At 38.7% G+C, this 8661-nt stretch overlaps 10 non-coding genes and 1 pseudogene across 10 annotated transcripts in view; all 11 read right to left on the bottom strand.

The window, feature by feature from the left end:
* LOC124400550 overlaps nucleotides 1–67 on the bottom strand; it is an 85-nt gene extending 18 nt beyond the window's left edge. Inside the window, exon 1 of the small nucleolar RNA XR_006928410.1 lies at nucleotides 1–67. This exon is cut by the window's left edge and continues 18 nt beyond it. This is a non-coding gene — a small nucleolar RNA (small nucleolar RNA snR60/Z15/Z230/Z193/J17).
* Nucleotides 68–209: 142 nt separating this feature from the next.
* LOC124400536 lies at nucleotides 210–287 on the bottom strand. Its single transcript, XR_006928397.1, has one exon. It is a non-coding gene; the product is annotated as a small nucleolar RNA SNORD79 (small nucleolar RNA).
* A 380-nt stretch (nucleotides 288–667) lies between these two features.
* On the bottom strand, nucleotides 668–737 carry LOC124400561. The gene has a single exon (XR_006928420.1). It is a non-coding gene; the product is annotated as a small nucleolar RNA SNORD75 (small nucleolar RNA).
* Nucleotides 738–866: 129 nt separating this feature from the next.
* Nucleotides 867–937, bottom strand: LOC124400563. Its single transcript, XR_006928422.1, has one exon. It is a non-coding gene; the product is annotated as a small nucleolar RNA SNORD75 (small nucleolar RNA).
* Nucleotides 938–1136: 199 nt separating this feature from the next.
* LOC124400546 lies at nucleotides 1137–1217 on the bottom strand. Its single transcript, XR_006928406.1, has one exon. It is a non-coding gene; the product is annotated as a small nucleolar RNA SNORD74 (small nucleolar RNA).
* A 1420-nt stretch (nucleotides 1218–2637) lies between these two features.
* Nucleotides 2638–8179, bottom strand: LOC124399662 (annotated as a pseudogene).
* LOC124400540 lies at nucleotides 5737–5809 on the bottom strand. The gene has a single exon (XR_006928401.1). It is a non-coding gene; the product is annotated as a small nucleolar RNA SNORD47 (small nucleolar RNA).
* LOC124400556 lies at nucleotides 5940–6002 on the bottom strand. Its single transcript, XR_006928416.1, has one exon. It is a non-coding gene; the product is annotated as a small nucleolar RNA SNORD78 (small nucleolar RNA).
* LOC124400553 lies at nucleotides 6567–6651 on the bottom strand. The gene has a single exon (XR_006928413.1). It is a non-coding gene; the product is annotated as a small nucleolar RNA snR60/Z15/Z230/Z193/J17 (small nucleolar RNA).
* On the bottom strand, nucleotides 6796–6873 carry LOC124400568. The gene has a single exon (XR_006928427.1). It is a non-coding gene; the product is annotated as a small nucleolar RNA SNORD79 (small nucleolar RNA).
* LOC124400545 lies at nucleotides 7484–7564 on the bottom strand. Its single transcript, XR_006928405.1, has one exon. It is a non-coding gene; the product is annotated as a small nucleolar RNA SNORD74 (small nucleolar RNA).
* Nucleotides 8180–8661: the final 482 nt, after the last annotated feature.

Below are 8661 nucleotides of genomic sequence, written 5' to 3'. Positions count from 1 at the left end.
GCGAAAGACATTGCGCATGGTTCTACATGGAGATTCTGCTGAACTATGCAGTCATCACTTGCACTAAAATCATATTTCCGTGTGAAAATATTGTAATCGTTACCCGTGCGTGCTTCACTTGGCCACATCACAAACTTGCCATAGGAACCCTACAAGAGAGAGACTCATCAGGACATGCATACCAAAACCAATGAATGAAAATTATGCACTACTGTCTCAGTACAAAATATCTCTTTCACTCTTATTCAGAGAGATTCCCATTGTTTTAACATTCATCATAGACAGTAAATGGTACACAGGTTTACAGCAATAAATTAATTAAATGCTCACCATGTTCATTTTACCGAGCCAACATCCCAGCAGAAAGCCAAGTCATTCTAGCAGGAGGGGGGAAAAATTAAAATCACTTCAAGAAAAATCAGGTCAACTCCAGGAGGAACAAAAATGTGCCTCAGATTAAACATTTGGTGGTTGCAACTTCATCAGTTTTGACTCAAGAGTAGCAAATGAAGTCATCATAGAGCACACAAGTACAATATAAATTTATTTAGGAGCCAAACATACCGGTGCACAAGTAGCGCATACAAATTTCCCAGCACTATAAGAAAAAGAACCAGATTCAGTTTTCATGTTCATGTTAATAGAATAAATTAGTAAATTATTTCAGTGCCTCAGATTTAAGTTCTCAGAAACCACTTCTGTCCACTACTCTTATACATTTTTCTTCATCACAGGCAAAAAGAGGGAACAATCTTAAAAAAGGCATACCTTCATGAAGAGCAGTCTTTTCTTTTTAAAGGCTGCAAAAAAGCAAACTATTATTAATTAATGATTGGAACATAAGTAATGCATGCAATGCACAGTTTAGCCTCAGATAAGGATCTTTCAGAAACCACTTCTGTCCACTACTCTTATACATTTTTCTTCATCACAGGCAGGATAGATTTGTGTATAGAAACTAAAATGCAATGCTTTTATTTATAAAAGTTGACTTACCCATATCTGGATGAGGAATGCCTGCTGGATCCAGTTCCTCCTGTACAACAGAAGAGGACAAAAAAAAAGTTAATCTGTACTGCATGACCACGTGGGACTCAGGAAGCAAACTACACATGAAAATCCATTAGAATCTTTTATACACAATGTCAAAAATGTTGGCATTCATCAGATTTTCTCAGATGTCCCTACCAACATAATTTTCATCATATATACACGAGGAATATAATACAGAGAGAAACTGAAAAAAAGGCGTGAGAGGAGAGCCACCCAAGCTAAGCTAAAGCAGTGACTAGCTAGCTAACGAATTAAAAAACGTATAAATATAAGTACACTCAAGAGTCAACAATAATAGTAACAAAAATGTAATAATCTACACCACGACGGGAGAAGATACAAAACTTAGATACACGTGTAGTTAAAGGCTGACTGTATATAATAACGTTCAAAATATTAAAATTTCTAAGAAAATTCAGACAAAAACTATGACGCTAAATAAAGACTACAATCTCCTTAAAAAATAAATTATACAACGAAAAACGAGCAAATAAACAAAACAGTCTTACTCTCCACTGCACACAATCACGGAATAAGGCGGGAGCAAATGGGACGAGGGCATTTAAACGACTCACGCAAAGCCTTGTGGGTAGTTTAAAGATGGCGCAGTAGCTCGCAGTACACGCTACATACACTAGATGACAATGTCTCACCATTTCACTGTAACCTGTAGTAACAGAAATTCATTGACTCGCTTGATACGACTCACAAATAAGAGTCGACTCTTAGGCCTTCCGTGGTGAACTGCCTGAATTATTCCACTTCATAATACCCTCATTATGATGCCACGTCTATAAAAACCATCAATATTATACACCAACGCAGAATAACAGAGCGCTGCCTCACAGACAGCTCTCTCATGCAGCAAGAATGAATGCTATTTCTAAAGCAAGAAACCCAATGAACACAATTCAACAAGTCTCCTTTTACTGCTGCCACAGCTGGTCTCATTGAGATTAAATACCGTTGCAGCAATAAACATGAAAATCCAGAACAAACAGTGGTTGTCAATTTATAGATTGCTTTTGCAAAGCAACACTGTATCACAGTGAAATAAATGTATGTATATGGCAAGGCCTCGATATCAATTTTACAAACATTAAAAATAACTCATCCATTGTCTGTCCACCTTAATTTACCATGTTTGCTCAAAATGTTGAATCCTTCTCAACATGACCCTACCCATCATTTGTTGTTATTGGCTGTTTTTCTATAAGAGAGAGCTGTGACTAGAAAGCTTAGTTTCTGGATTTCCTATGGATTATTAACAGTTTGTGTTTGCGTGTGCGAGAGAGAGTATTCTTTGACTCAAAAGAAACGCAATCCTCCCCCATTTGGGAATGTAATTTAAACAGTCGACGTGTTGCTAGTAAAAGCGAAGACTGCGGAGGGGACTAAAACTGTAAGGATGGTCAGATCTGTTCATGATCTCAGACCCAGAGAACTACCATTCAACAAAACAAACCTTTTAATCTGAGGAGAGAATCTCTTTGATTTGAGGAGAGAAAGCCATCTGTTTAGCTGCCCAGTCAACCATCCTTGAGCCCCCTCTTTCCATCCTGGGGAGATGGCCAGGTCATGGAAAGGTGACTTAGCAGGTCTTGGAATTCAAGCTACTTTACTTGCATAATGTAATAATTACATTTTAGGAACGTATAAATTTTACCTTCACATGTTTGGTATCATTTTATAGGTCTCAGTGTGATTGAAAATATGATCTCAGCCCCATATCAGTAGCACAGACCTCAAGTTTGGGGAAATTCTGTCCTAATGACAAGGGTTGCCTCGGAGAAGATCCTTACCAGGTGGTCTAGGTGACATTAGGTTTTTAGGTGAAAGCCACCATTAACAAAATATAATTCAAGCTAAAGTTACAAAAAAACAATGCATAAGAGTCAGTTTTATTACTAATCTTTGACACATCCAAGACTGAAAATGTAGACTAAAAATGTTTTTTTTAAAGACCAATTTTTAAATTAAAATGAAATCCTTTTCGGTTTCCCCTGCCCCATATGTGATCACTAAATTGGCAATTAATTTAAAATCCTGGATTAAAAAAAATAAATTAGTAGTTATGATTAGAACCGAGGCTGATTATTTTTTTCAAACAAACAATTTATTACAACAACAACAAAATGCAACAACCATCAAACTAAAAAGAGTGTAAATAGATGGGTGGAGATGAACTAATTTACAATTAAACATGTATTTTCTGTTTGTGTGTGTGTGTCTAGTTAGGCCAGCATTCCTTGCAGCAAATCACGTAGTGATTTTTACAAATAAATTGACCACACGCCATGCAAGTGCAGACTGTTCGATTTTTGCAGCACTTACATGTTCCCCTCTGAATTGCCACGTTGCTGGTGCCTGCTGGTGTCTGAGGGGCAGCAGCTACAGAAGACTGTAGCTCTCTCACCATTGCAGCAGCAATTGGTGTACGGGGGAGGTGCTTTCTCTTTACAATTGCTGCAGACACCATCAAGTGGCCCAGCCCCTCTAAAAAAAGCCTTCTCCTGTAGAGCTTTTGGCGGTTCCAGGAGGGATCAATGGCTGTAAAAATTACATATGCATTATATGCAGACAGGTCCACCATGTTGTAAAAAAATGTTTGTGGCCACCGATTGGTTTTTCGTCTACAGCTGTAGGTCCCGACAACCTACAAAGACAATAATAAGTACAGACTTAATCTATACTTTTCTAAAACTAAAAGCTTCATTCTAAAGCTACACATGACAATGAGAATAATCATGCAAACAAACTGTATCCTAAATCTCTCTCTAACAAGGAGAGGAATTCAGTAAAAATGATCTGAAATAGGAAGTGGCACATACCTTGTCTAGATTGTCGACACCTCCCTTGCAGCGGTTGTAGTAATTGACGATTTCAGGTTTGCATTTAGGTCCCTCAGTCACTACTGCCTCACGGTGCCTTGTACTCAAAAGAATCACATTCCTCCCCCGTTTTTGAATGTAATTAACAGCCGTCGTGTTGTTGGTAAGCGAAGACGGAGGAGGGAAAGGTTTTCCTCTAACCTCCAGCAGGTTGGGTGGCAGCTCAGGTTTATTTTTCGGATTGTACCGACTAAGGCTATTTTCTTTTTCAGAAGCTCCTGTGCAAGTGGATAAGAAGTGAAGAAGTTGTCACAAGTGACAGTGACACCCTGGAGTCCCTCTGTCATCTCCTTGACAACTCGCATGCCCTGTCCCACCTCTGGAGCATTCTCGGTCTTTCCCAGATAAGGTGAACACCGCCAAGCATAGGATGTGACGGCATCACAAATTATCCATAACTTAAGACCATATTTGGCTGGTTTTTTTGGCATATATTGCCGAAATCGGCATCGTCCTTTAAAGGCCACAAGCTGTTCATCCACGGTCACATCTCTGCCAGGATTATATAGCATTTGAAGTCGAGGAGCCCACATCTCCCACAAGGTTCTGATTGGGGCAAGCTTGTCGTCTCTTTGGCGGGCTGCTTTCTTCAGCTTGTCATTAAAACTAAGCGCTCTGCTTATCTCATTAAACCTTTTGAGTGACATAGTGGCTTTAAAAACCGCCCGGCCACTTCGTTCACCCCACAGGGAGCCTGTGGACTCCCCTCTGGATTTGTAGACCCCAGCTAAAATGACTAGGCCCATGTAGGCTTTGACATCCGTGGAGTCCACATCGGTCCATGTTTTGTTGGTGCGCTGTCCATTGAGGTTGGTCATGTTCACTATTAAATCAATCATCTCTACCGTAAAAAAAAGGTCAAATGCAGAGTCCACACCCTGGACCCTTGCAATTGCATAGCGCGTTGGCCCTGAAGTCACACCTCGAGCATGCTTTACAAAACGAAGTGTCTCTTCATTATTTGGAAACCACACCTGGCCATTTTTCCCGATCCAACCAGATCCAGAATCCTTAGAATCCCCCTCACTTTCAGTCGTTGAAGTTGAGGACGAGGAGGCTGCTACAAAATCTGGATCTGAGTCTCTCGAGTCAGCGCTATCTGAAAAGGACTCCTGCAGCACGCTGGAGTCAGGCTGCATATCTTCCTCCAAAACCTCTTCAGAAGTAAAGTTTCTCCTCATGTTGCTTTCCCTTTCCATTGTCAAATTACCAGCAGGATGACATGCAAGGGTGTAAATCCACTTACTTTGTTTACGCTATGTAGACTCTGTAGTTCTAAGAGCTGAGGTGCAAATTCAGATTTTGTCAGACATATCAGGGGTCAGTGAGCAAAGGTCACCCTCTCTCCCTCACATGTGCGCACACTAATCTTTGACATATCCAAGACTGTGATAAATGGTCAATAATTCAATACACAAATCACTTTTTATATTAAAATTAAGTCCATTTGTGTGCACCCTCCATATCTGTGATGTCACATAATTGGCAAAAAAAAACCTGTCAAGGTTAATAGGTTAATAGATTTAAGCAAAAAAAAGTGTTAAAAAACACAATGCTAAAATTTTTACAGCAGTTTAACTTACTGGACTTTAAAAACCAGAACACCAATTCTGAACACCGGATAAGTGTTCAAATACAATCAAATTAAACATCCATTTAAATGGGAGTTGAAAACACCAAAACGTCCAGGTCTTGTTCAGATCACAGTTCAGCTAGAGCTGCAAAAAAACACAAGGAATCAAACATCAGGAAGGTTTACCTGACCAGCACAAATAGGACATAACCAGAAGGCAACCTCAGAATAAATGGAACGGAAAGGGGTATAATCAGCAGAATCATTTGGCAGAATCTCTTCATCACAGGCTGCAGAACACTAATCAACAAGCACAAACATTACTTACCTCAGCCATCAAACTGCATGTCAATCTGAGGGTAATAGAGAGTTATGATCAACAAGGTAAATCACAACAGCATGAAATAGATTAAAAACATGGGTTCATCAGCAAAAGGCTGTCCACATTTGTGTTCAGGTCAGACATTTGTAAAACATCACCGAACCCAAGGTGTGGGTTCATTATTGCATTATCATACAAACCTGTTGAGCCTCGTGCGTCTTGATACAGGATGCAGACATCTTCACCCGTCAATGAGTATACTCCTGTTAGAACAGAAAATATTCCCCATGAGGTCTGAAGTCTACTCAAATGACCATCAGACAGAGCTAATATCCACTCTCCATGGGAAAGTCAATGGATCCAAAAATCATCCCACTGATCATTTGAGCTAAAAACAAACAGAACTTTGATAAGAACTCACCATTCAAAACAGCCACCTGTAAAAGAGAACACAGGATTAAAACAAAGATAAGATAGCTATGGAAAACCGACACCTAAATCCAGATCAGTCATTAAACCAACGTGTCCTCAACAAGATAAGAGACCTGATTCAAGATCATCCTTTCTGGGTTTGAGGAAAGTGACCACAAAACCAAATAACCACATACCCGTAGTCATGCCAACCATAGACAAGGTCTCCTCCATCTACCATGAAGATGCTAAAAATAAACAGAAGAAACCATTTTAATAGCTAGTAGAAGTAGTGATCACATGAATCAGTCTTTACTCGATACATCAGCTAGGAGCGAAAGACATTGCACATGGTTCTACATGGAGATTCTGCTGAACTATTCAGTCATCACTTGCACTAAAATCGCATTTCTGTGTGAAAATATTGTAATCGTTACCGCTGTGTGTGCTTCACTTGGCCACATCACAAACTTGCCATAGGAACCTTACAAGAGAGAGACTCATCAGGACATGCATACCAAAACCAATTAATGAAAATTATGCACTACTGTCTCAGTACAAAATATCTCTTTCACTCTTATTCAGAGAGATTCCCATTGTTTTAACATTCATCATAGACAGTAAATGATACACAGGTTTACAGCAATAAATAAATAAATTAAAAGCTCATCCTTGTTCATTTTATCAAACCAACATCCCAGCAGAAAGCCAAGTCATTCTAGCAGGAGGGGAAAATTTTCTCCAGGAGGAACAAAATGTGCCTCAGGTTACACATTTGGTGGTTACAGCTTCAGTCTTGAGTAGCAAATTAAGTCATCATAGAGAACACAAGTACAATATAAATTTATTTTTAGAGCCAAACATACCTGTGCACAAGTAGCGCATACAAATTTCCCAGCACTATAAGAAAAAGGACCAGATTCAGTTTTCATGTTCATGTTAATAGAATAAATTAGTAAATGATTTCAGTGCCTCAGATTTAAGTTCTCAGAAACCACTTCTGTCCACTACTCATACATTTTTCTTCATTACATGCAGGATAGATTTGTGTATAGAAACTAAAATGCTTTTATTTATAAGTTGACTTACCCATATCTGGATGAGGAATGCCTGCTGGATCCAGTTCCTCCTGCACTCCTGTTCAACAGACAAAAAAAAGTTAATCTGTACTGCATGACCACGACGTGGGACTCAGGAAGCAAACTACATATGAAAATCCATTAGAAACTTTTATACACAATGTCAGAAATGTTGGCATTCATCAGATTTTCTCAGATGTCCCTACCAACATTATTTTCATCATATATACACGAGGAATGTAACAGAGAGAAAAAAAAGGCGTGAGAGGTAAGTTAAAGCAGTAGCTAGCTAGCTAACCATTTCAAAAAGTTATTAAAATTAAGTATACACTCAAATTCAACAATAATAGCAACAAAAATTAAATCTACACCACGACGGGAGAAGATGCAAAACTTAGGTACACTTGTAAAGGCAAAAACGAATTTGACGCTAAATAAAGACTACAATCTCCTTACAAAAAATAAATTATACAACGCAAATAAACAAAACAGACTTACTCTCCACTGCACACAATCACGGAATAAGGCGGGAGCAAATGGGACGAGGGCATTTAAACGACTCACGCAAAGCCTTGTGGGTCGTTTAAAGATGGCGCAGTAGCTCGCAGTACACGCTACATACACTAGATGACAATGTCTCACCACTTCACTGTAACCTGTAGTAACAGAAATTCATTGACTCGATTGATACGACTCACAAATGAGTCGACTCTTAGGCCCTTCAGTGGTGAACTGCCTGAATTATTCCACTTCATAATCAATGTTAGGGGTAACGCGTTACAAGTAACGTGCGTTACATAATAATATTACTTTTCTGGAGTAACGAGTAAAGTAGCACGTTACTTTATACATTTACACAATAATATCTGAGTTACTTTTTTAAAAAAGTAATGCGAGTTACTTTTCAGTTAAATTATTTTGCATAAAAAAATAAATATTGAATTAAAATGAACGTAGTCACGTAGAATCGCGCATACGTGTGAGCAACGGGAACAGAAGCTGGTCAGAAGAGGAGATGGCAAACCAGAGAATTACATTACTGTGATGGAAGTATACTTATTATTTTTGAAATAGTCGAGGAAAAAGAGAAAGGAATAATGGTTAAGTGTAGATTATGTGTTGGTGAAAAGCTCTTGTCAACTGCAAAAAATACCACTTAAAAAAAAAAAAAAAATCTGCATGCAAAGCACAGCACTACAGATGTGTGTGTAATGTTGAATATATGCAACATTATGCAATGTTGCATATATGGAAATGGAGACAGAAATATAGAAAACTTTTGCCGACTTTCCACCACTGCAGATCTATTGACTGCTCAGAATAAAAGTTTTT

The sequence above is a fragment of the Silurus meridionalis genome, chromosome 17, assembly GCF_014805685.1.
Source record: "Silurus meridionalis isolate SWU-2019-XX chromosome 17, ASM1480568v1, whole genome shotgun sequence".
Taxonomy (NCBI): Eukaryota; Metazoa; Chordata; class Actinopteri; order Siluriformes; family Siluridae; genus Silurus; species Silurus meridionalis.
Note: the sequence above shows the minus strand (reverse complement) of the source record. Positions and strands in the feature narration are given on the sequence as shown.